The sequence below is a fragment of the Macaca thibetana genome, chromosome 3 (assembly GCF_024542745.1).
Source record: "Macaca thibetana thibetana isolate TM-01 chromosome 3, ASM2454274v1, whole genome shotgun sequence".
In the NCBI taxonomy this organism is placed as follows: Eukaryota; Metazoa; Chordata; class Mammalia; order Primates; family Cercopithecidae; genus Macaca; species Macaca thibetana.
The window spans coordinates 140,753,093-140,778,802 of record NC_065580.1 but is presented as its reverse complement, the minus strand read 5'-3'; positions in this window follow the sequence as shown (position 1 = coordinate 140,778,802).

Here is a 25,710-nt window from a genome sequence, read left to right as displayed (position 1 = left end):
AGATCATGAGGTGGGGAGTTTGAGACCAGCTTGGCCAACATGGTGAAACCCCGTCTCTACTAAATACAAAAAATTAGCTGGGCCTGGTGGCACGCGCCTATAATCCCAGCTACTTGGAAGACTGAGGCAGGAGAATTGCTTGAACCCGGGAGGTGGAGATTGCAGTGAACTGAGATTATGCCACTGCACTCCAGCCTGGGCAACAGGGCGAAATTTCATCTCAGAAAAAAAAGAAAAAATTTCCACTGACCAAGTGGTGACCTTATGCTGATGTTTTTTGATGTTCCTGTCTTAAAGCCCAGGAATGGGTGTGACAGCAACAGGCACACATTCCAGAAATTTCAGAGTAATGAGGGGGAAACCTGACAATTTTAAAGATGTGCACTATTTATTTCACTGCCCATGTAGATCTGAAGTTATTTTGCTTGTCTAGTAACGTCAAATGTAGCCTTGTATTTGGGTCATAAAACTGTCATGGTTGATCTACTTACAGATATGAAAATCTAAAAAAATGGAGAACACTTTTTCCCCATTTAGATTGGCGACTAGGTGAAGCAAAAAGGCTTACAGCGGCTGGGTGCTGTGGCTCATGCCTGTAGTCCCAGCACTTTAGGGGGTTGAGGTAGGTGACTCACTTGAGGCCAGGAGTTCGAGACTGGCTTAGGCAATATAGAGAGACCCCTGTCTCTGCAAAAAATAAAAAATAATAATTAGCCAGGCATGGTGGCACATGCCTGTAGTCCCAGCTACTCAGGAGGCTGAGGTGGGAGGATCACTTGAGCCCAGGATTTCAAGGCTGCAGTAAGCTAAGATCATACCACTGCACTCCACCTTGGGCAACAGAGCAAGATGCCCTGTCTCTAAAAACAAAAACAAAAATCTGTCCGCAATTGAACTCATTACTTCCCCAACCAGCCTTCATGTCTTAGACTGTCCATCTCAGCCAGTGGCATCACATTCAGCCTTCCAAGGCAGAAATCTGTTTGTTTGTTTGTTTTTTGAGATGATGTCTTGCTCTGTCACCCAGGCTGGAATACAGTGGCACAATCTCGGCTCACTGCAACCTCCGCCTCCCAGGGTCAAGTGATTCTCCTGCCTCAGCCCGAGTAGCTGGGATTACATGCACACACCACCATGCCTGGCTAATTTTTGTATTTTTAGTAGAAGCAGGGTTTCACCATGTTGTACAGGCTGGTCTGGAACTCCTGACCTCATTGATCCTTCCGCCTTGGACTCCCAAAGTGCTGGGATTACAGGTGTGAGCCACTGCGCCCGGCCTTAGGGCAGAAATCTCTCTGTGAAAGTACATGGTTTCTGGCCGGGCGCGGTGGCTCAAGCCTGTAATCCCAGCACTTTGGGAGGCCGAGACGGGTGGATCACGAGGTCAGGAGATCGAGACCATCCTGGCTAACACGGTGAAACCCCGTCTCTACTAAAAAAAAAATACAAAAAACTAGCCGGGCGAGGTGGCGGGCGCCTGTAGTCCCAGCTACTCAGGAGGCTGAGACAGGAGAATGGCCCGAACCCGGGAGGCGGAGCTTGCAGTGAGCTGAGATCCGGCCACTACACTCCAGCCTGGGCGACAGAGAGAGACTCCGTCTCAAAAAAAAAAAAAAAAAAAAAAAAAAAAAAAGAATACATGGTTTCTTTCTCTCTCACACACATCCATTATTGATTAAGATGCCAGTTTACCTCTTTCAAAATAGACCCAGGCCAGGCATGGTTGCTCACACCTGTAATCCCAGCACTTAGGGAGGATGAGAGGGGCAGATTACTTGAGTTCAGGAGTTTGAGACCAGCCTGGTCAACATGGCGAAACCTCATCGCTACTAAAAACACAAAAATTAGCCGGGCGTGGTGGTGGGCGCCTTTAGTCCCAGCTATTTGGGGAGGCTGAGGCAGGAGAATCACTTGAACCTAGGAGGTGGAGATTGCAGTGAGCCGAGATCGCGCCACTGCACTCCAGCTCAGGTGACAGAGTGAGACTGTCTCAAAGAAAAACAAAAACAAAAACCCCAGACCCAAAGAACAGTGGTTAAACCTAAATGGGGGGTTACATTTTGCTTATATAAGGGTCCAGACATTAGCAATCCATAACAGATACAGAGGCTGCAATTTATCAGAAGCCAGGCTCTTTCTAGCTGGTTGCTCTGCCATTCCTAGAGTCCTGCTTTTGTTCCACAAAGTCTGAGGGGCTTTACCATCAGGTCCACTTTGTACTTAGCAGGATGGTGCTTGCCTGGGATGCAACAGACATGACAATTAACCCTCAAAATACCTAAGTGGTAGTGGTTTTATTAGGTTGAACCATATGAAATTGCCATTTTGGGGTCAAATATATTAGGATATTGGCAATTTTATGTCATTCAACCCAATAGTATCTCTACAGATTAAAGCTCTGACACAAGAGAGGTCAAGTAAACTGTCCAAAGTCACACAGCAAGTGAATGGCAAAGAGGGGCTTCAAATTCAGAGCCTCCCTGGAATCTGGGCCCAAGGAAGATTCTTCAGTGGATAAGGCTTGGTTCCTGTCCCCCCTGCACTTATAACCTAGTTGCAGGGCAGCATATGAACACTGGAATGGTAATCACAGTTCAAGAGAGAAACAACAGTTTGATACAGGTACATAAGAAACTCATGAGGCCGGGCGTGGTGGCTCACGCCTGTAATCGCAACACTTTGGGAGGCTGAGGCAGGTGAATCACTTGAGCCCAGGAGTTCGAGACCAGCCTGGGCAACATGGTGAAACCCCGTCTCTACTAAAAATACAAAAATTAGGCCGGGCGCGGTGGCTCACGCCTGTAATCCCAGCACTTTGGGAGGCCGAGGCGGGCGGATCACAAGGTCAGGAGATCGAGACCACGGTGAAACCCTGTCTCTACTAAAAATACAAAAAATTAGCCGGGCGCGGTGGCGGGCGCCTGTAGTCCCAGCTACTCAGGAGGCTGAGGCAGGAGAATGGCGTAAACCCAGGAGGCGGAGCTTGCAGTGAGCCGAGATCGCGCCACTGCACTCCAGCCTGGGCGACAGAGCGAGACTCCGTCTCAAAAAAAAAAAAAAAAAAAAACAAAAATACAAAAATTAGACCGGGCGCAGTAGCTCACACCTGTAATCTCAGCACTTTGGGAAGCTGAGGTGGGCAGATCACGAGGTCAAGAGATTAAGACCCTCCTGGCTAGCACGTGAAACCCCGTCTCTACTAAAAATACACACAAAAAGATTAGCTGGGCGTGGTGGCGGATGCCTGTAGTTCCAGCTACTCGGGAGGCTGAGGCAGGAGAATTGCTTGAACCCGGGAGGCGGAGCTTGCAGTGAGCCGAGATCCCACCACTGCACTCCAGCCTGGGTGATAGAGTGAGACTCCATCTCAAAAAAAAAAAAAAAAAAATTAGCCAGGTGTGGTGGCACATACCTATATATATATTGAAAAGGAGGTCGGTCGGGCGCGGTGGCTCAAGCCTGTAATCCCAGCACTTTGGGAGGCCGAGACGGGCGGATCACGAGGTCAGGAGATCAAGACCATCCTGGCTAACACGGTGAAACCCCGTCTCTACTAAAAAATACAAAAATCTAGCCGGGTGAGGTGGCGAGCGCCTGTAGTCCCAGCTACTCGGGAGGCTGAGGCAGGAGAATGGCGTAAACCCGGGAGGCGGAGCTTGCAGTGAGCTGAGATCCGGCCACTGCAGTCCAGCCTGGGCAACAGAGCGAGACTCCGTCTCAAAAAAAAAAAAAAAAAGAAAAGAAAAGAAAAGGAGGTCACTGCCAATCCAATTAGCTAGTAGAACAAGACTTTTTTTTTTTTTTTTGAGATAGGGTCTCACTCTGTCACCCAGGCTGGAGGGCACTGGCATGATTAAGGCTCACTGAAACCTTTGCCTCTTGGGCTCAAGTAATCCTTCACCTCAGTCTTCTGAGAAGCTGGGACTACAGACGCACACCACCATGCCTGGCTAATATTTTTTGTACTTTGTAGAGTTGAGGTTTCACCATGTTGCCCAGGCTGGTCTTGAACTCCTGAGCTAAAGTGATCTGCCCGCCTCCGCCTCCCAAAGTGCTGGCATTATAGGTTTGAGCACTCGTGCCCAGCCAGTGTTACAACTTTTATTGAAGCTTCAGTGCAGAGCCACAGCAAAGGTACTGCTCCTTGCAGAGCAGGGATAACCTGTAGGCACTGTGTCCAGAATAGCAACTGAGAGGCCAGACTAAACTCATTTATGCCAATTTTAATTGTATGCAAATTAAGGGGCAGCTTATGCAGAAATGTCTAGGATGGGGGCGGTAACTTCCAGGTCGGTAGGTGGTTGCCATGGAAAGGGGAGATAACTTCTGGGTGTTGTCATGGCAATGGTAAACTGACATGGCACTCTGGAAGGGATGTCTTTATGGAAAGCTGCTTCTGTCCCATCCCATTTTTAGCTAGTCCTCCATTTGGTCTGGTGTCCATGCCCTGCCTCTGGAGTTGAGTCTTGCCTCCTACCTCAATAATCATTTTTTCTTTTCTTTTCCTTTCCTTTCCTTTCCTTTTCTTTCTTTTCTTTCTTTCTTTCTTTTTTTCTTTTGTAGGACACGGTCTCACTCTGTTGCCCAAGCTGGAGTGCAGTGGTGTGATCGTGGCTCACTGCAACCTCAGCCTCCTGGGTTCAGGAGATCCTCCCACCTCAGCCTCCCAAGTAGCTGGGACTACAGTGCGCACCATCACACCTAGCTAATTTTTGTACTTTTGATAGAGACAAGGTTTTGCCATGTTGTCCAGGCTGGGATAATTATTTAATTCTGTGCTGTTTAACAAAAGTGTGAGGTGTTATCTATGTAGACTTGGGTCTTCGTCATGCTTGGTGGTGTGTGCATGAGTGAGTGTACATACTTCCATAACCCACAGATTTCTTTCTTTTTTCTTTTTTTGTGATGGAGTCTCACTGTGTCGCCCAGGCTGGAGTGTAGTGGCCCGATCTCAGCTCACTGCAACCTCCGCCTCCCGGGTTCAAGCAATTATCCTGCCTCAGCCTCCCAAGTAGCTGGGATTACAGGCATGCACCACCACGCCTAATTTTTGTGTTTTTAGTAGAGATGGGGTTTCTCCATCTCTACTAAAGCAAGGCTGGTCTCAAACTCCTGACCTCAGGTCTGGAGGCCTCGGCCTCTCAAAGAGTTGGGATTATAGGCGTGAGCCACCGCGTCCAGCCACCTGTGGATTTCTTTATGTCTCTCCACCTTTCTCACCTTGAGTTTATGAGGCTGGATTACGTCTTTCTTGGGTCTTGGCATTTGTTTCTATCTCTTCCCCTCTCTTTCCTTCCGTCCTTTGTTTCTCCATCACACTCTCTCCCAACATCTATCTCTTCCTGTATCTTTGCTCTATAATTGCCCCATGTAAATCCTAAGGATAAATTTTATTATTCATTGCACATACTAAATAGTTTGATGTGCCCTAGCCCTTAATTTAAAATGTAAAGAACAGGCTGGGTGTGGTGGCTCACGCCTGTAATTCCAGCACTTTTGGAGGCTGAGGCAGGCGGATCACCTGAGGTCAGGAGTTGGAGACCAGCCTGACTAACATGGTGAAACCTCGTTTCTACTAAAAATACAAAAAATTAGCCAGGTGTGGTGGTGTGCACCTGTAATCCTGGCTACAGGAGGCTGAGGCAGGAGAATCACTTGAACCCAGGAGGCAGAGGTTGCAGTGAGCCAAGATCGGGCCATTGCACTCCAGCTTGGGCTACAAGAACCAAACTCCTTCTCAAAATAATAATAATAATAATAGTAATAGGCAGGGCGCAATGGCTCACGCCTGTAATCCCAGCACTTTGGGAGGGTTAATCACCTGAGGTGAAGGTAGGTGAATCACCTGAGGTCGGGAGTTCGAGACTAGCCTGACCAACATGGAGAAACCCCATCTCTACTAAAAATACAAAATTAGCCAGGCCTGGTGGCAGGCGCCTGTAATCCCAGCTACTCGGGAGGCTGAGGCAGGAGAATTGCTTGCAGCCGGGAGGCAGAGGTTGTGGTGAGCTGAGATCGCGCCATTGCACTCCAGCCTGGGCAACAAGAGGGAAACACCGTCTCAAAATAATAATAAAAATAATGATAATAATAAATAAAATACAAAGAACAACATGTTCCATCGCTCCACCTAAATCTCCTATTTTATTGCTCCTTCTCCCTGAGCTTTTAGTAGTTTGTTTTTATTTTTGTCAAGTTATACACATACATAATTTTAAGAGTCAAATTGTACTAAAAGGTTAACAATGGTGAAAAGCAGTCCCCACTCTTTCTACTTTTGACCTGCTTCTTGGATTCAACCAACTTCTTCAGCTGTTTCTTCCACTATATGCCTCCTGGTTTCTTTTCTGTTTTTTTTTTGTTTGTTTTTTGTTTTTGTTTTTGTTTTTGTTTTTTTTGAGACAGAGTCTTGCTCTGTCACCTAGGCTGGAGTGCAGTGGCATGATCTCGGCTCACTGCAACTTCTGCCTCCTGGCTTCAAGCAATTCTCTTGCCTCAGCCTCCCGAGTAGCTGGGACTACAGGCGTGTGCCACCTTGCATGGCTAATTTTTGTATTTTCTGTAGAGATGGGGTTTCACCATGTTGGCCAGTCTGATCTCAAACTCGTGACCTCAGGTGAGCCTCCTGCCTCGGCCTCCCAAAGTGCTGAGATTACAGACATAAGCCCAGCTCCAGTTTCTAAATAACTTGCTTGTACAGCTATTCCTTGATTTTTCTATTTTAGATATGATCTGTGAGTTCTTAAAACAGGAAATGATGATTTAACTTTTACACCCCCACACAAAACTCTTTCCCTTCTCCTATCCTCCCAATACAATTATATCATAAAATTTAGAATTCAGTATTTATTTTATATATATGTGTATATACATATATATAGAGAGAGAGAGAAAGAGAGAGAGCGAGAGAGAGAGAGAGAGAGGATCTCAATCTCACTCTGTCTCCTAGGCTGGATTACAGCAGTGCAGTCATAGCTCACTGCAGCCTCCAATTCCTGGACTCAAGCCATCCTCCTTCCTTGGCCTCCAAAGTAGCTGGGACTAGAGGCATGTGCTACTGCGGCCAGGTAATTTTTTAAATTTTTTGTAGAGACAGGGGTTTCATATGTTGCCCAAACTGGTCTTTGAACTCCTGGTCTCAGGTGATTCTCATGCCTCAGCCTCCCAAAGTGCTGGTATTACAGGCATGAGCCACCACTCCAAGCTCCTAAGTGTCCGTTCTTTGCATTCCCTTGGCACTTTGTGTACACCTGCCACTGTTACATCAGTTGTTGTTTGCTGCATAACAAACTACCTCCGAGCATAGTGGCTTAAAACAGTTCTCATGTATTCTCTCGCAGTTCTGTGGATCAGGAATTCAGGGCATGACGGGATTGGCTTGGCTCTGCTCCACGACGTGTGGGGCCTCAGCTGGAAGGCTGGAAGGCTGGAGGGCTGACGTTACCTGCAGGCTTGATGGAGGCTGGAGACTTGGTTTCCCAGATGGCTCACTCATACGGCAGGCAAGTTGGTGCTGGTTATTGGCAGCCAGCCTCAGTTCCTCCTGAGTGGCTTATAGGCAGCGTAGATGTCCCCATGATGCGGCAGCTGGCTTGCCCCCGGAGTGGGGGCTCTGAGAGAGAGCAAGGTGGAAGCACGATGTCTTTTATGACCTAGCCCCAGAAATCACACACTGTCATTTCCATCACATTTGGTTTATTAAAAGCAAGTCCCAGCTGGGTGCAGTGGCTTATGCCTGTAATCCCAGCACTTTGGGAGGCCCAGGCGGGTGGATCACGAGGTCAGGAGTTTGAGACCAGCCTGGCCAAGATGGTGAAACCCTGTCTTTATTAAAAATACAAAAATTAGCCGGGTGTGGTGGCGGGCACCTGTAATCCCAGCTACTCTGGAGGCTGAGGCAGGAGAATCACTAGAACCCGGGAGGCAGAGGTTACAGTGAGCCGAGATCGCGCCACTGCCCTCTGGCCTGGGCAACAGAGTAAGACCCCATCTCAAAAAAAAAAAAAAAAAAAATTAGCCAGGTGTAGTGGCCCATGCCTGTAATCCCAGCTACTCTGGAGGCTGAGGCAGGATAATTGCTTGAACCCGGGAGGCAGAGGTTGTGGTGAGCCGAGACTGCACCATTGCACTCCAGCCTGGGCAACAAGAATGAAACTCTGTCTCAAAAAAAAAAAAAAAAAAAAAGCAAGTCCCTGGCCAGGCGCAGCTGCTCACCCCTGTAATCCCAACACTTTGAGAGGTCAAGGTGGACAGATCACTTGAGGTCAGGAGTTTGAGACCAGCCTGGCCATCACGGCAAAATCCCGTCTCTACCAAAAATACAAAATTATTAGCCAGGTATGGTGGTGCACACCTGTAATCTCAGCTACTTGGGAGGCTGAAGCACAAGAATCGCTTGAACCTGGGAGGCAGAGGTTGCAGTGCGCGGAGATCGCACCACTGCACCCCAGCCTAGGTGACAGAGTGAGACTCTTGTCTCTAAATAATAATAATAATAATAATAATAATAATTTTTTAAAGGGCTGGCATGATGGTTCTTGCCTGTAATTCCAACACTTTGGGAGGCCAAGGCAGGAGGATCACTTAAGTCCAGGAGTTCAAGACTAGCCTGGGTAACATAGTGAGACCCCACCTCTAAAAAGAATCTAAAAAATGAGCTGGGCATGGTGGCATATACCTGTAGTCCTGGCGACTAGGGAGACTGAGGTGGGAGGATCAAATGAGCCTAAGAGGCCAAGGGTGCAGTGATCTGTGATCGTGCACTGCACTCCAGCCTGAGCAACATAGTGAGACCCCATCTCTGAAAAGAATTTGAAAAATGAGCTGGTATGGTGACATGCACCTGTAGTCCCAGCTAGTAGAGAGGCTGAAGTGGGAGGATCAAATGAGCCCAGGAGTTGGAGGCTGCAGTGAGCATGATTGTGCCATTGCACTCCAGCCTGGGCAACAGACTGAGACCCTGCCTCAAAAAAATACAAATACAAAAAATAACTAAAGTAAAATCCTGAGTCACTCCCCATTGCTTTTTGTGTCCATTTCAAAATCATCAACACAGCATTCATGGCCCTATTGAACTAGTTTGTTTCGGCTTTATCTCAGTCTTTTACTCCAAAACCTCTGGTTCAGGGCTGCTGACCTCCTTGCGATTCCCAGCGGGGCTGACTTTCTCATACCTCCATGCCATCATTTGTGTTTCCTCCACTTGGAGACCCTGTACCCCTAATCTTCCTAGCTCATCCCTACCCAAGTTCCAAGATTCAATGCATTACCTTTTCTAGGAAGTACTCCATGCCCTTCCTCCAATATAAGTTAGACACTCTTTCTCATTCATTCAGTAAAGATTTATTGTCATTCTGGCCTGGCGTGCTGGCTCATGCCTGTAATTCTAGCACTTTGGGAGGCCAAGGTGGGTGGATTGCCTGAGCTGAGGAGTTCCACACCAGCCTAGCCAACAGGGCGAAACCCCGTCTCTACTAAAACACAAAAAATTATTTAGCACACGTCTGTAGTCCTAGCTACTCGGGAGGCTGAGGCAGGAGAATCGCTTGAACCCGGGAGGTGGAGATTGCAGTGAGCCAAGATCGCGCCACTCTGTCTCCAAAAAATAAAAAAAATTCTTTTCACTTTTTCTGGCCAGGAACTTTGCTAGATGCTATAGGTCCAGAAATTAAAAACAGCCCTGCTCTTGAGAAAATAGCAGGTTAGGCCACACGTGGTGGCTCATGCCTGAAATTCTAGTGCTTTGGGAGGCCGAGGTGGGAAGATTGCTTGAGGCCAGGAGTTTGAGATCAGCCTGGGGAACAGAGTGAGACTTTGTGTCTACCAAAAATTAAAAAAAAAAAAATAGCCAGGCATTGTGGTGCAAACTTGTAGTCTCAGCTATTTGGGAGGCTGAGATGGGAGGATCACTTGAGTTGGAGGCTGCAGTGAACTATGATCATACCACTGCACTCCAGCCTGAGTGACAGAATAAGACCCTATCTCTGAAAACAAAACAAAAGACAAAAAGAAGAAAGAAAGAAAGAGGGGGAGAGAGAAAGAAAGAAAGAAAGAAAGAAAGAAAGAAAGAGAAAGAAAGAAAGAAAAGAAAAAGAAAAGGAAGGAAGGAAGGAAGAAACAAAGAAAGGAGGGAGGGATGGAGGGAGGGAGGGAGGGAAGGAAGGAAGGAAGGAAAGAAAAGAAATGAGTAGATTAGTAGAAAGGGATCCTTTAAGATGAAATCAATGCCTCCTCATGGAGTTCTAAGCCCTCAGAAGAGGAAGTCAACTGGAGTGTGCAATTTTCTATCTTTCAACTAACCCAACAGTTTCTACCTCACTCCCCTGCCTTCCTAGGACTCTGTGCACACACCCGCCAGAGTGTTATCACATTGCAAGACAGAACCCAATTGTCTCCTTTATCTCCTCTACCAGACTTTGTGCTCCATCAGTTGAAGAGTAGGATAAAAAAAAAAAAAAGAGGTTACATGAAGATGATAGAATTATAATCAGGCCTTGAAGAACGGGGACAATTCCAGCTGTTGTTGTAGATGTGGAGGCTGAAGGACATTCCAATTTGAAGAAACAGCGTAAAGGAGGGATGGGGCCAGATCAAAGACACACAGGCAAGGCACAGTAGCTCCCGTCTGAAATCCCAGCACTTTGGGAGGCCGAGGCAGGCGGATTACTTGAGGTCAGCAGTTTGAGACCAGCTTGGCCAACATGGAGAAACCCTGTATCTACTAAAAATGCAAAAATTAGCCGGGTGTAGTGGCTCACACCTGTAATCCCAGCACTTTCAGAGGCCAAGGCAGGTGGATCACGAGGTCAGGAGATGGAGATCATCCTGGCCAAAATGATGAAGCTCCGTCTCTACTAAAAATATAAAAATTAGCTGGTCACGGTGGCGGGCACCTGTTATCCCAGCTACTAGGGAGGCTGAGGCAGGAGAATAGCTTGAACCAGGGAGTCAGAGGTTGCAGTGAGATGAGATCGTGCCACTGCACTCCAGCCTGGGACAGATCGAGACTCTGTCTCAATAAACAAACAAACAAACAAACGGGTTGTTGATTTGAGATCTTTCTTCTTTTTCAATGTAGGCATTTATAACTATAAATATCCTTCAAAATATTGCTTTAGCTAAATCCTTTAAGTTTTTGGTACATCATTCAGTTTCATTTATCTCCAAGTAGTTTCTAATTTCTCTTGTGATTTCTTTTTTTTTTTTTTTTTTTTTTTGGAGATGGAGTCTCACTGTCGCCCACCCAGGCTGGAGTGCAGTGGCACAATCCCTGCTCGCTGCAACCTCCGCCTCCCAGGTTAGAGCCTCAGCCTCCCGGGTAGCTGGGGTTACAGGCATGCACCACCACGCCCAGCTAATTTTGTATATTTAGTAGAGAAGGGGTTCCACCATATTAGCCAGGCTGATTTCGAATTCCCGACCTCAGGTAATCCACCCACCTCGGTCTCCTAAAGTGCTGGGATTACAGGCGTGAGCCACCATGCCCAGCCGTGATTTTTTCTTTGACCTATGAGTTATTTAGGACTGCGTTTAATTTCCACATAGTTTTAAATTTCTCAAATTTCTATTATTGATTTCTTTTATATTTTATTTTATTTTATTTTATTTTATTTTAAGACAGAGTCTCGCTCTGTCACCCAGGTTGGAGTGCCGTGGCACAATCTCAGTTCACTGAGGTTCACTGCAACCTCTGCCTCCCAGGTTCAAGCGATTCTTGTGCCTCAGCCTCCCAAGTAGTTGGGATTACAGGCGCATGCCACCTTGCCTGCCTACTTTTTTGTATTTTTGTATTTTTTTTTTTTTTTTTTTTTTGAGACGGAGTCTCACGCTGTTGCCCAGGCTGGAGTGCAGTGGCGCGATCTCGGCTCACTGCAAGCTCCGCCTCCTGGGTTCACGCCATTCTCCTGCCTCAGCCTCCTGAGTAGCTAGGACTACAGGCGCCCGCCACCGCGCCCGGCTAATTTTTTGTATTTTTAGTAGAGACGGGGTTTCACTGTGGTCTCAATCTCCTGACCTTGTGATCCGCCTGCCTCGGCCTCCCAAAGTGCTGGGATTACAGGCTTGAGCCACCGCGCCCGGCCTACTTTTTTGTATTTTTAATAGAGACGAAGGCCGGGCGCGGTGGCTCAAGCCTGTAATCCCAGCACTTTGGGAGGCCGAGACGGGTGGATCACGAGGTCAGGAGATCGAGACCATCCTGGCTAACACGGTGAAACCCCGTCTCTACTAAGAAATACAAAAAATAGCCGGGCGCGGTGGCGGGCGGCTGTAGTCCCAGCTACTCGGAGGCTGAGGCCGGAGAATGGCGTGAACCCGGGAGGCGGAGCTTGCAGTGAGCTGAGATCCGGCCACTGCACTCCAGCCTGGGCGGCAGAGCGAGACTCGGTCTCAAAAAAATAAAATAAAATAAAATAAAAAAATAAATAAAAAATAAAAAAAATAATAATAATAGAGACGAGGTTTCGTCATGTGGGCCAGGCTAGCCTTGAACTCCTGGCCTCAAGTGATCCTCCTGCCTCGGTCTCCCAAAGTTTTGTGATTATAGACATGAGCCACTGTGCCTGGGTTCTATATTGATTTCTAATTTCATTTCATTATGGCTAGAGAATGTACTGTATATGATTTCAATCTTTTTAAATATATCGAGACTTATTTTGTGGCCTAACATATTGTTTATTCTGGACAGTGTTCTTGTGGACTTGAGAAGAATATAGATTCTGCAGTTGGCGAGTTGAATATTTTATAGATATCTGTTAGGTCTGGTCAGTTTATACTGTTGTTCAAGGCTTCTGTTTCCTTGTTGATCTTCTGCCTAATGGATTCTCCATTATTGAAATGGGGTATGGAAGTCCCCCATTATTATTACTGACTTGGGCTCTGACATTCAGAGTCCAAAAATGATTAGCCAGCCTAATGAAATTCCCACTGCTTAGAGGGGTAACAGTGAGAGAGAGAAAAGGATGCCATGCAGGAGCTATGTGGGCCATGAAAGATGGAAGAGACAGTGGCCAATTCCCAGCCAACCTCAAATTCTTAGATTTTCAGTTCCAGCCCACCTAAATCCTTATAGTATGTCCAAGTCCTTTTTTTCCCCTAAAATTTGCAGTTAGCCCTTGTTTCTTGCAAATGAAATACCAAACTAACAAGCACAGAATTCTATTTCAGGAGTGGAGTTGCAAGCAACAGAATCTCCAAAGAGGCGTGGACTCTTCATAGTAACACAGTGGAGAGGGAGTCAGTCTTTTTTTTTTTTTTTTTTTTTTTTTGAGACAGAGTCTCACTCTGTAGCCCAGGCTGGAGTGCAGTGGCCAGATCTCAGCTCACTGCAAGCTCCGCCTCCTGGGTTCACGCCATTCTCCGGCCTCAGCCTCCCGAGTAGCTGGGACTACAGGAGCTGCCACCTCGCCCGGCTATTTTTTGTATTTCTTAGTAGAGACGGGGTTTCACCGTGTTAGCCAGGATGGTCTCGATCTCCTGACCTCGTGATCCGCCCATCTCGGCCTCCCAAAGTGCTGGGATTACAGGCTTGAGCCACCGCGCCCGGCCGGGAGTCAGTCTTAATATTCAGATATTGTGTCCTTTGAAAGTAAAGTTTTGGGCTGGGCGTGGTGGCTCACACCTGTAATCCCAGCACTTTGGGAGGCCAAGGTAGGTGGATCACGAGGTCAAGAGATCAAGACTATCCTGACCAACATGGTGAAACCCCAGCGCTACTAAAAATACAGAAATTATCCGTGTGTGGTGGCGCGTGCCTGTAGTCCTAGCTACTCGGGAAGCTGAGGCGGGAGAATCGCTTGAACCTGGGAGGCAGAGGTTGCAGTGAGCCGAGATCATGCCACTGTACTCTAGCCTGGAGACAGAGCGAGAATCCACCTGAAGAAAAAAAAAAAAAAAAGGTAAAGCTTTGGTGGATTTTGTTGCTGCTCCTCTAGGGCACATTAGAACCACCTGGAGAACTTTAAAAAGCAAGGTTGTCCAGGTTATATCCCCAGAGGTTCTGATTTAATTGTTCTGGGGCAGGGCTACGGCAGCAAGATTTTTCAGATCTCCCGATTGACCCTAAACTACATCAAAGTTGAGAACCACTGCTGCAGAGACATTCTAAAGAAATAAGGAGGATAAAGATAGAGCTTCATGGGCATTTTCCAAAACATTAGGTGATTTGCCTCAGGAAGGGACACATTTTTTTATGACAGTGAGCTAAAGAGTTGAAAAATAAGAAAAAAAGGACAGGTGTGATGGCTCAGGCCTGTAATCCCAGCACTTTGGGAGGCTGAGCAGTGAGGACTGCTTGAGGCCAGGACCTTGAGATCAGGCTGGGCAACATAGTGAGACCCTATAACTACAATTTTTAAAAAAATTAGCTGGGCGTGGTGGCACACACCTGTGGTCCCAGCTACTCAAGAGGCTAAGGTGGGAGGGTCACTTGAGCCTGGGAGGTCAAGGCTGAAGTGAGCCATGATCATGCCACTGCACTTCAGCCTGGGTGACAGAGTGAGACCTTGTCAAAAAAAAAAAAAAAAAGGGAGAAAGAAACAGAGAGAGAGGAAGGAAGGGAGGGAGGGAGGGAGGGAGGGAGGGAGGGAAGAAGGAAGGAAAAAAAAAAAAAGGAGGAGCTGGGATGACTGGGTAGAATCAGAAAACAACATTCAGCTGGGCACAGTGGCGCCTGTAATCCCAGCACTTTGGGAGGCCTAGGCAGGCATATCACCTGAGGTCAGGGGTTCAAGACCAGAATGGCCAACATGGTGAAACCCCGTCTCTACTAAAAATACAAAAATTAGCTGGGCATGGTGGCGTGCGCCTGTAATCCCAGCTACTTGGGAGGCTGAGGCAGGAGAATCACTTAAACCTGGGAGGTGGAGATTGCAGTGAGCCAAGACAGCACCACTGCAATCCAGCCTGGGCAACAGAGCAAGACTCCAACTCAAAAAAAAAAAAAAAAAAGAAAGAAAACAGCATTTAAACCCATTCTGTGTACCAGCAACAAGAAAACACATCTTTGTTGTTGTTTTGAGGTTTTTTGTTTTGTGTTTTTTTGACAGAGTCTAACTTGTTCACCCAGGCTGGAGTTCAGTGGCACCATCACAGCTTACTGCAGCCTCTACCTCCTGGCTCAAGGGATCCTTCCACCCCAACCTCCAAAGTAGTAGGGATGACAGGCACGTGTCACCATGCCTGGCTAATTTTTTATTTCTTTGTAGAGTCGAGATCTTGTTATGTTGCCTAGGCTGGTCTCGAACTCCTGGCCTCTGGCGATCCTCCTACCTTGGCATCCCAAAGTACTCAGCACTTTGGGATGTATCTTACCAAAAAACACATTTACTACTATCAGGCAGTGATTGGAAACAACTAAAAATTAGATCTCCAAAGTGAATATTGATTACATTCTACTTCTTATGTTGAGTGGTGGGTTTACCAGTGTTTATTTATTTATTTATTGAGAAAGAATCTCACCTTGTCACCCAGGTTGGAGTGCAGTGGCACGATCTCAGCTCACTGCAACCTCTGCCTCCCAGGTTCAAGCAATTCTCCTGCCTCAGATTCCTAAGTAGCTGGGATTACAGACTCATGCCACCATGCCCGGCTAATTTTTGTATTTTCAGTAGAGACATGGTTTTACTATGTTGGCCAGGCTGGTCTCGAACTCCTGACCTCAAGTGATCTGCCCACCTCAGCCTCCCAAAGTGCTGGGATTACCGGCGTGAGACACTGCGTCCAGCCCAGTTTTCATTTATTTTTACACATCATAATCAACAGGTATAATATAGAGTATTTGTATGTTTTAAAATATATTATAAAATTTACCTGCCAAATATTTTATAATAAAAAAGATACTGTAAATTGACAAATCACAGCATTTGCTAAGTTCACAACTGTACTGGCTTTCTGTAGTTAACATTAAGATCTTGATTATCAAAGACTGAAATCCTAGAGGTTGGATGAGGAATATCTTGAGGGCATGGGGCTTCCCAGTCCCCTGGGCCCATCCAAGTAATTTCTCCTGTATTCATGATTGCCAAGTAAATGTGATGAGTCACTTCCTAATGAGGAACATCTGATCACAGGAATTTGGAAATACCATGAAACCCTGGATGGTGTGCAAAATCCAAGCAGGGAAAAGAGGAATTAGAGGCTAATTTTCTAGGGAGTTGTTGCAGGAGCAACTATGTGGACTCGAATCCTGTGGGGTTGGAATCAAGGAGGACAGACCAAATCAAGGATAAAACATTCATTTCCAGGCCGGGCGAGGTGGCTCAAGCCTGTAATCCCAGCACTTTGGGAGGCCGAGACGGGCAGATCACGAGGTCAGGAGATCAAGACCATCCTGGCTAACCCAGTGAAACCCCATCTCTACTAAAAAATACAAAAAACTAGCCGGGCAACGTGGCGGGCGCCTGTAGTCCCAGCTACTCTGGAGGCTGAGGCAGGAGAATGGCGTAAACCCAGGAGGCGGAGCTTGCAGTGAGCTGAGATCCGGCCACTGCACTCCAGCCTGGGCGACAGAGCGAGACTCCGTCTCAAAAAAAAAAAAAAAAAAAAAAGAATTCATTTCCTTCCTCCTTCTTGCCTCCCTTCATTTCTCCTTGTCTCTCTCCCTCTCTCCACCCCATCCCCTCATTTCCCTTCTCCTGCATATAGCCTGCCTGATCCTACTTTTTTTTTTTTTGAGACAGAATCTCGCCCTGTCACTCAGGCTAGAATGCAGTGGAATAATCTCAGCTTGCTGAAACCTCTGCCTCCCGGGTTCAAGCGATTCTCCTGCCTCAACCTCCTGAGTAGCTGAGATTACAGGCGTGTGCCACCACATCTGGCTAATTTTTGTATTTTTAGTAAAGAGAGGCTTTTGCCATGTTGACCAGGCTGGTCTTGAACTCCTGACCTCAGGTGATCTGCCCGCCTTGGCCTCCCAAAGTGCTGCGATTATAGACATGAGCCACCATGCCCTGCCGATACTGGTTGTTGAAATACTGAAAAGCTTTCCTAGCAGTTGGTAAATTGCTGCCAAAAGCCTCCTGAGTTCCCCACCCCCATCCACTTGCCTTCAGGCCCCCAGACCTCTATCTCCTTATTTTTATTTTTTATTTTTTGAGACGAAGTTTCACTGTCATCCAAGCTGGAGTGCAGTGGCGTGATCTTGGCTCACTGCAACCTCTGCTTCCTGGGTTCAAGCAATTCTCCCGCCTCAGCCTTCTGAGTAGCTGGGATTACAGGCGCACACCACTGTGCCTGGCTAGCTTTTTAGTAGAGATGGGGTTTCACCATGTTGGCCAGGCTGGTCTTGAACTCCTGACCTCAAGTGATCAGCCCACTTCAGCCTCCCAAAGTGATGGCATTACAGGCATGAGCCACTGTGCCCGGCCAGACCTCCCTCTCTTTCAGCAACTAAAGAGTTAATCCCCAGCATAACTGTTGATCTCCAGGAACAGGACTTAGTGCTAAAGTTAGTGTCTGTTCTAAATGGCTGCCGGCCATGTGGTAACCAGCTGTGAAATATTTTGAATATCACCCCTGGCTGTGGTCACAAAAAGGCAAAAGCCAAGTAGGTGTGGTAAATTTGCTGCAAGAAACGGCCTAACACGCTGAACTGAGGTTTTGACTTCTGTTTGAAGTAGTGGCAGGAATAGAGCAGATGGGCGGGCCTGGGTTCAGCTTGGTTTGTAAAGCAAGATAATTCCTTGGCTTAATAAACAAAGATCTAAGTCAAGCCAGCACACTACATAGTCACAGTTCCTCTAGCCTTAACCGTCCCTGAGTAAGTTTCTCTCTTGTTTTTTCTGTAGAGATGGGATCTCACTATGTTGCCCAGGCTGGTCTCCTCCTGCCTTGGCCTCCCAAAGTGTTGGGATTACAAGCACGAGCCACTGTGCCTGGCCCCAAATAAGTTTCTTGACCCAGAGTTCCTGAAGAGGAGGATGGGAACCTTGGAGGCTGTTTCTCTAGGCTGGTTAGTACCAAAGATTGAGAGGATTTGAATAACAAGTCCTTGGGCTTAATTACGTGGGTACTTGATATGCTGTCTTCAATTTAGAGAAAGGGTCTCACTCTGTTGCCCACAGTGGAGTGCAGTGGCACAACCACAGTTCACCACAGCCTCAAACCCATAGGCACGGATGGGCATGGTGGCTTATGCCTGTAATCCCAGCACTTTGGGAGGCCAAGGTGGGTGAACCACCTGAGGTCAAGAGTTTGAGACCAGCCTGACCAACATGGTGAAACCCCCGTCTCTACTAAAAAAAAAAAAAAAAAAAAAAAAAAATTAGGGCGTGGTGGCTGGCACCTGTATTCCCAGCTACTCGGGAGGCTGAGGCAGGAGAATTGCTCGAACTCAAGAGGCAGAGGTTGCAGTGAGCCAAGATTGCACCATTGCACTCCAGCCTGGGCAACAGAGAAACTCCGTCTCAAAACAAATAAAAAAAACAAAAACAAAAAACAAACAAACAAAAAACTGCAGGCACATGCCACTGCTCCTGGCTAATTAAAAAAAAGAAATTTTTTTTAAAGAGATGGAGTCTCACTCTGTGGCCCAGGCTGGTCTCCAACTCCTGGCACCAAGCAATTCTCCCTCCTTAGCCTCCCAAATTGCTGGGATTATAGGCATGAACCATTGCACCTGGCCTCTCTTTCTCTTTACCTATCCCAGCTATTTATCTTCACCAGGAAGGGTTAGCTGTATACCTTCCCAGGGACCTGGTCAACTTTACCTAGGGAGCAGCCATCTGAATTTGCCTGAAACTGTTATTCCGGCACTGAAAGTTCTGCATCCTAGGAAGCCCCCAGGTCCCTGGCAAACTGGGATGGTCGATCACACTAATTGACTCCTCTGTAGGATGTCATCCTGATTGTCATTGACGATATCATGCTGATTTGCCTTAGACTTGAGGCAGTACCAAAGATCTTCCATGTCTTGTTGAGACATGAATGTAATGGGGTTGTGAGATATAACTGGCAGAAATGCAAGGACCTGCCACATCAGTAGAGTTCTTAGAAAATCATTAGTAATGAATAGTAAGTTGTAATGAATATTCATTAGTAATGAATATAAATTAGCAATGAATATTCCTTAGTAATATAAGATCTCCTTCAAAATATGGGGGGGTGGGCAGAGAATGAAGGACAAATTGCTGCATTTTATTTATTTTATTTTTTGAGACAGGGTCTTGCTCTGTCACCCAAGCTGGAGTGCAGTGGCATGATCATGGCTCACTGCTCCCTCAACCTCCAGGGCTGAAGTCATCCTCCCACCTCAGCCTCTGGAGTACCTGGGACCACAGGTACACACCATCACACCCAGCTAATTTTTATTTCTTTTTAAAAATTATTATTATTGGGCTGGGCGCGGTGGCTCAAGCCTGTAATCCCAGCACTTTGGGAGGCCGAGGCGGGCGGATCACGAGGTCAGGAGATCGAGACCATCCTGGCTAACATGGTGAAACCCCGTCTCTACTAAAAATACAAAAAAAAAAAAAAAAAACTAGCCGGGCGCGGTGGCGGGCGCCTGTAGTCCCAGCTACTCGGGAGGCTGAGGCAGGAGAATGGCGTAAACCCGGGAGGCGGAGCTTGCAGTGAGCTGAGATCCGGCCACTGCACTCCAGCCTGGGTGACAGAGCAAGACTCCGTCTCAAAAAAAAAAAAAAAAAAAAAATTATTATTATTATAATTATTTTCTTTTTTTTTTTTGGATGCCATTTCTTTTTTTTTTTAATTATTTTTTATTATTATACTTTAAGTTCTAGGGTACATGTGCATAATGTGCAGGTTTGTTACATATGTATACTTGTGCCATGTTGCTGTGCTGCACCCATCAACTCGTCAGCACCCATCAACTCGTCATTTACATCAGGTATAACTCCCAATGCAATCCTTCCCCCCTCCCCCCTCCCCATGATAGGCCCCGGTGTGTGATGTTCCCCTTCCCGAGTCCAAGTGATCTCATTGTTCAGTTCCCACCTATGAGTGAGAACATGCGGTGTTTGGTTTTCTGTTCTTGTGATAGTTTGCTAAGAATGATGGTTTCCAGCTGCATCCATGTCCCTACAAAGGACACAAACTCATCCTTTTTTATGGCTGCATAGTATTCCATGGTGTATATGTGCCACATTTTCTTAATCCAGTCTGTCACTGATGGACATTTGGGTTGATTCCAAGTCTTTGCTATTGTGAATAGTGCCGCAATAAACATACGTGTGCATGTGTCTTTACAGCAGCATGATTTATAATCCTTTGGGTATATACCCAGTAATGGGATGGCTGGGTCATATGGTACATCTAGTTCTAGATCCTTGAGGAATCACCATACTGTTTTCCATAATGGTTGAACTAGTTTACAATCCCACCAACAGTGTAAAAGTGTTCCTATTTCTCCACATCCTCTCCAGCACCTGTTGTTTCCTGACTTTTTAATGATTGCCATTCTAACTGGTGTGAGATGGTATCTCATTGTGGTTTTGATTTGCATTTCTCTGATGGCCAGTGATGATGAGCATTTTTTCATGTGTCTGTTGGCTGTATGAATATCTTCTTTTGAGAAATGTCTGTTCATATCCTTTGCCCACTTTTTGATGGGGTTGTTTGTTTTTTTCTTGTAAATTTGTTTGAGTTCTTTGTAGGTTCTGGATATTAGCCCTTTGTCAGATGAGTAGATTGAAATTATTATCACTTATTTTTTTTTTTTTAGAGGGAGTCTTGCTCTGTCGTCTAGGCTGGAGTGCAGCGGCATGATCTTGGCTCACTGCAAGCTCCACCCCCCGGGTTCACACCATTTTCCTGCCTCAGCCTCCCGAGTAGCTGGGACTACAGGCGCCCGCCACCACGTCCGGCTAATTTTTTTTGTATTTTTAGTAGAGATGGGGTTTCACCGTGTTAGCCAGGACGGTCTCGATCTCCTGGCCTCGTGATCCGCCCACCTCAGCCTCCCAAAGTGCTGGGATTACAGGCCTGAGCCACCACGCCTGGCCTTAAAAATTATTTATTAATTAAAATTTTTTTTCTTTCCAATAATTTGTCACAGTCATATTATTTTTAAATTATTTGTAGAGATGTGGGTCTCCCTATGTTGCCCATGCTGGTCTCGGACTCCAGAGCTCAAGTGATCCTGCCTTGGCCTCCCAAAGGGCTGCAATTACAGGAATAAGCCAATGTGTCAGGCCAACTTGCTACATTCTATACTCTTTCAACTAATAAGGAATTCTGGAAGCAGCATCTACCTCTATTTTAGCAGGGCTTTTTTCACTGCAAGAAACAAAAAAAATCACTCAATAAAGTTCAAGTAAGAGAAACAGATAAGAGAGACCAGAACTAAGCCATAGTGGAATCAGAACTAAGCCATGGTGGAATCAGAATTCATGTAGGTTGAAACCCAAGGAAGTTCTGATTCCAGGAAAACTCTAGGTGTTTCACAATAGGAATTGGCGAACAGGCCGGGCACAGTGACTCACATCTGTAATCCCAACACTTTGGGAGGCCGAGGCTAACATGGTGAAACCCTGTCTCTACTAAAAATACAAAAAAATTAGCCGGGCGTGGTGGCATGTGCCTATAGTCCCAACTACTAGGGAGGCTGAGGCAGGAGAATTGCTTGAACCTGGAAGGCAGAGGTTGCAGTGAGATGAGATCGTGCCACTGCACTCCAGCCTGGGCGACAAAGCGAGACTCCATCTCAAAAAAAAAAAAGGAATTGGTGAAGGTTGCCTCTCCCTCCAAGTGTCAATGTGATTTAGCCACTAGCTACCACTTGTTAGTGTTTGTCTCCTTCTACCTGATTCCACATTTCTCACCTAAAAGGCCCAAGAAAGAAAATCTGATTAATTTATCTTTTCATATATATATATAAAATTAAAAAATTTTTTTTGATATATATATATATATATATATATATATATATATACACACACAGAGAGAGAGAGAGAGAGAGAGAGAGAGTTTCACTTCGCTCTTGTCACCAGGCTGGAATACAATGGTGCAATCTCAGCTCACTGCAACCTCTGCCTCCTGGTTTCAAGCAATTCTCCTGTCTCAGCCTCCCAAGTAGCTGGGATTACAGGCGCCCACCACCATTCCCAGCTAATTTTTTTTTTTTTTTGTATTTTTAGTAGAGATGGGGTTTCACTATGTTGGTCAGCCTGGTCTCGAACTCCTGACCTCAGGCGATCCACCTGCCTCGGGTCGCCGAATTGCTGGGATTACAGATGTGAGCCACCGCGCCCGTTCTAGGGTTATATTTTTATAAGTATATATATGCTATTCATAAATGAGCCACTTGTTTCCCTTGGAGTTAATAATCGCCTTATCTTTTGGTTTGCCGATGTTTCTAGGTATTAATCCTAATTGAATCCCTGCTGTAAAATAAGTCTTCTCATTACGTTCAAACATGTAGAGTAGATTGTCACAGGGCAGTGAAGGCATATTGCTGCACCTGCCAAGTGAAGGTAAATTATTAGGTCTTCAGTCAGTTTCATCTTCTTGAAGGAATCCCTCCAAGAACCTTCTGATTTTTTTTTTTTTCCTTTTAAAAAATCTTATTGCCTGCTCTTTGTGAAACCTACCTTCTGATCTTCTCTACTTTGGACTAGCTGCTTTCTAGGGCAGCAACTCAGCTGTCATTTTGGGGTCTTCTCTCACTATTGCCCTAGGGATTCCCTTCGTCTTCCTTGAATTGGATACCCTCACTCATGGATCCCAAGTCTTCTTTCTTGCTTTATCCCTTCATGTAGGTGGTGTACTCTACTGATAGCTTCCTGAGAGTGTTCAGGAAATGTTCAAGACTGTGTAGCAGAGAATGCTAATTCCACCAGTATCCTTCCATTCTTTCATAGTAATAGAGATTTTATCTAGGCATAAAACCATCCAAAGGCCAGGCAGTACGGCTCACACCTGTAATCCCAGCACTTTGGGAGGCCAAGGCGGTAGGATCACTTGAGCCCAGGAGTTCAAGACCAGCCTGGGCCACATAGGGAGACCCCGTCTCTACAAAAAATGAGAAAATTAGCTGGGCATGGTGGCATGTGCCTGTAGTCTCAGTGACTCCAGAAGCTGAGTTGGGAGGATCACTTGAGCCCAGGAGGTCCAGCCACTGCACCCCAGCCTGAGCAACACAGTGAGATACTGTCTCAAAAAAAAAAAAAAAAAAAAAAGATAATTCAAAATAAAATCTATATTTCTGCATTTTCTACCCTACCTTGTAGCTTGGTGTGGCCATGTGACCAAATTCTGACCAATGGGATGCAAGGAGAAGTGAAAGTTCTTTGGAAGAACTTTCTGAAGAAATAGCTGCCACATGCCCCTGGTGCCTTCCTCATCATCTCTTCTATCACCCGGTGTCTGATGCTCACATGCTGCCATCCTATCCATGAAGATGAGGGCCACACCCTGGGCGTTGCAGAGTTGGGTCTGGAATGAACTTGGGTTGCTGAGAGTTTCATGGGACAGAGCCACTATACTGACCTCGATTTTTTTTTTTTTTTTTTGAAATGGAATCTCACTCTGTCATCCAGGCTGCTGTGTAGTGGCGTGATCTCGGCTCACTGCAACCTCTGCCTCCCGGGTTCAAGCAATTCTCCTGCCTCAGCCTCCTGAGTAGCTGGGACTACAGGCGTGTGTCACCACGCCCTGCTAATTTTTTGTGTTTTTAGTAGAGATGGGGTTTCACCATGTTAGCCAGGATGGTCTCGATTGCCTTACCTCGTGATCTGCCCTCCTCAGCCTCCCAAAATGCTGGGATTACAGGCATGAGCCACCATGCTGGGCCACTGACCTAGACTTTTATGTCAGAGAGAAAGAAAATTGTAACTAGGCCGGGCGCAGTGGCTCACGCCTGTAATCCCAGCACTTTGGGAGGCCGAGGCGGGCGGATCACGAGGTCAGGAGATCGAGACCACCCTGGCTAACACGGTGAAACCCCGTCTCTACTAAAAATACAAAAAATTAGCTGGGCATGGTGGCGGGCACCTGTAGTCCCAGCTACTCCGGAGGCTGAGGCAGGAGAATGGCATGAACCCAGGAGGCGGAGCTTGCAGTGAGCCGAGATCGCGCCACTGCACTCCAGCCTGGGCGACAGAGCGAGACTCCCTTCCCCCGCCAAAAAAAAAAAAGAAAAAGGCTGGGCACGGTGGCTCAAGCCTGTAATCCCAGCACTTTGGGAGGCCGAGACGGGCGGATCACGAGGTCAGGAGATCGAGACCAGCCTGGCTAACACGGTGAAACCCCATCTCTACTAAAAATACAAAAAACTAGCCGGGCGAGGTGTCAGGCGCCTGTAGTCCCAGCTATTTGGGAGGCTGAGGCAGGAGAATGGCGTAAACCTGGGAGGCAGAGCTTGTAGTGAGCTGAGATCCGGCCACTGCACTCCAGCCTGGGCGACAGAGCGAGACTCTGTCTCAAAAAAAAAAAAAAAAGAAAAAAGAAAAAGAAAATTGTAACTATTGTTTTAGGTTTTCTGTCACTTGCATCTGAACCTTGAATTACTGAAAATGTCTTTATTCTAGAATAATTCATAATTGTAGATTGGCCATGTATGGAATTACTTGTTGAAAATTATTTCCTTCAAATTTTGTTTCTGTTTTGTAGAGACAGAATCTCAAAATGTTGCCCAGGCTGGTCTTGAACTCCTAGCCTTAAGTGGTCCTCCTACCTCAATCTCCCAAAGTGCTGGGATTACAGGCATGGGCCACCATGCCTGGCCTTTCCTATAAAATTGTGAGTGGAATGCACCTTGTCCTTCTACCTTCCAGGGTTGCAATTATAAATCCTAATATAGGTCATTTGTTTGTACTCTTAGGAACTTGTAAGATATTTTTTTATCTCCACCATTCGAAATTTTACAAGGATATGCTTTGGTGAGGTTCTTGAGTTTTTTGTTTGTTTGTTTTTTGAGACGGAATCTGGCCGTGTTGCCAGGCTGGAGTGCAGTGGCACGATCTCGGCTCACTGCAACTTCCGCCTCCCGAGTTCAAGTGATTCTTTTACCTCAGACTCCCCAGTAGCTGGGATTACAGGCACCCACCACCACGCCCAGGTAATTTGTGTGTGTGTGTGTGTGTGTATATATATAATATATTTATATATAATATGTATTTTATATTATATATATGTGTGTGTGTGTGTGTGTGTATATATATATAATTATTATTTTTTGAAACAGAGTTTTGCTCTTGTTGCCCAGGCTGGAGTGCAATGGTGCGATCTTGGCTCACTGTAACCTCTGCTTCCCAGGTTCAAGCGATTCTCCTGCCTCAGCCTCCAGAGTAGCTGGGATTACAGGCGCCCGCCACCATGCCCGACTAATTTTTGTGTTTTTAGTAGAGACGGGGTTTCACCGTGTTGGCCAGGCTGGTCTTGCATTCCTGACCTCATGAGCCACCCACCTCGGCCTCCCAAAGTGCTGGGATTACAGGTATGAGCCACTGTGCCCAGCCGGTTCTCAGTTTTTATGAGTTATACCATGGCACTTGATAGGTCTTGTTTTTTGTTTGTTTGTTTGTTTTGCTTGTTTGTTTGAGATGGAGTTTCACTCTTGTCACCCAGGCTGGAGTGCAGTGACATAATCTCAGCTCACTGCAACCTCTCCCTCCTGGGTTCAAGCGATTCTCCTGCCTCACCCTCCTGAGTAGCTGGGACTGCAGGTGTGCACCACCATGGCAAGCTAATTTTTATGCTTTTAGTAATGATGGGGTTTCACCATGTTGGCCAGGCTGGTCTGGAACTCCTGACCTC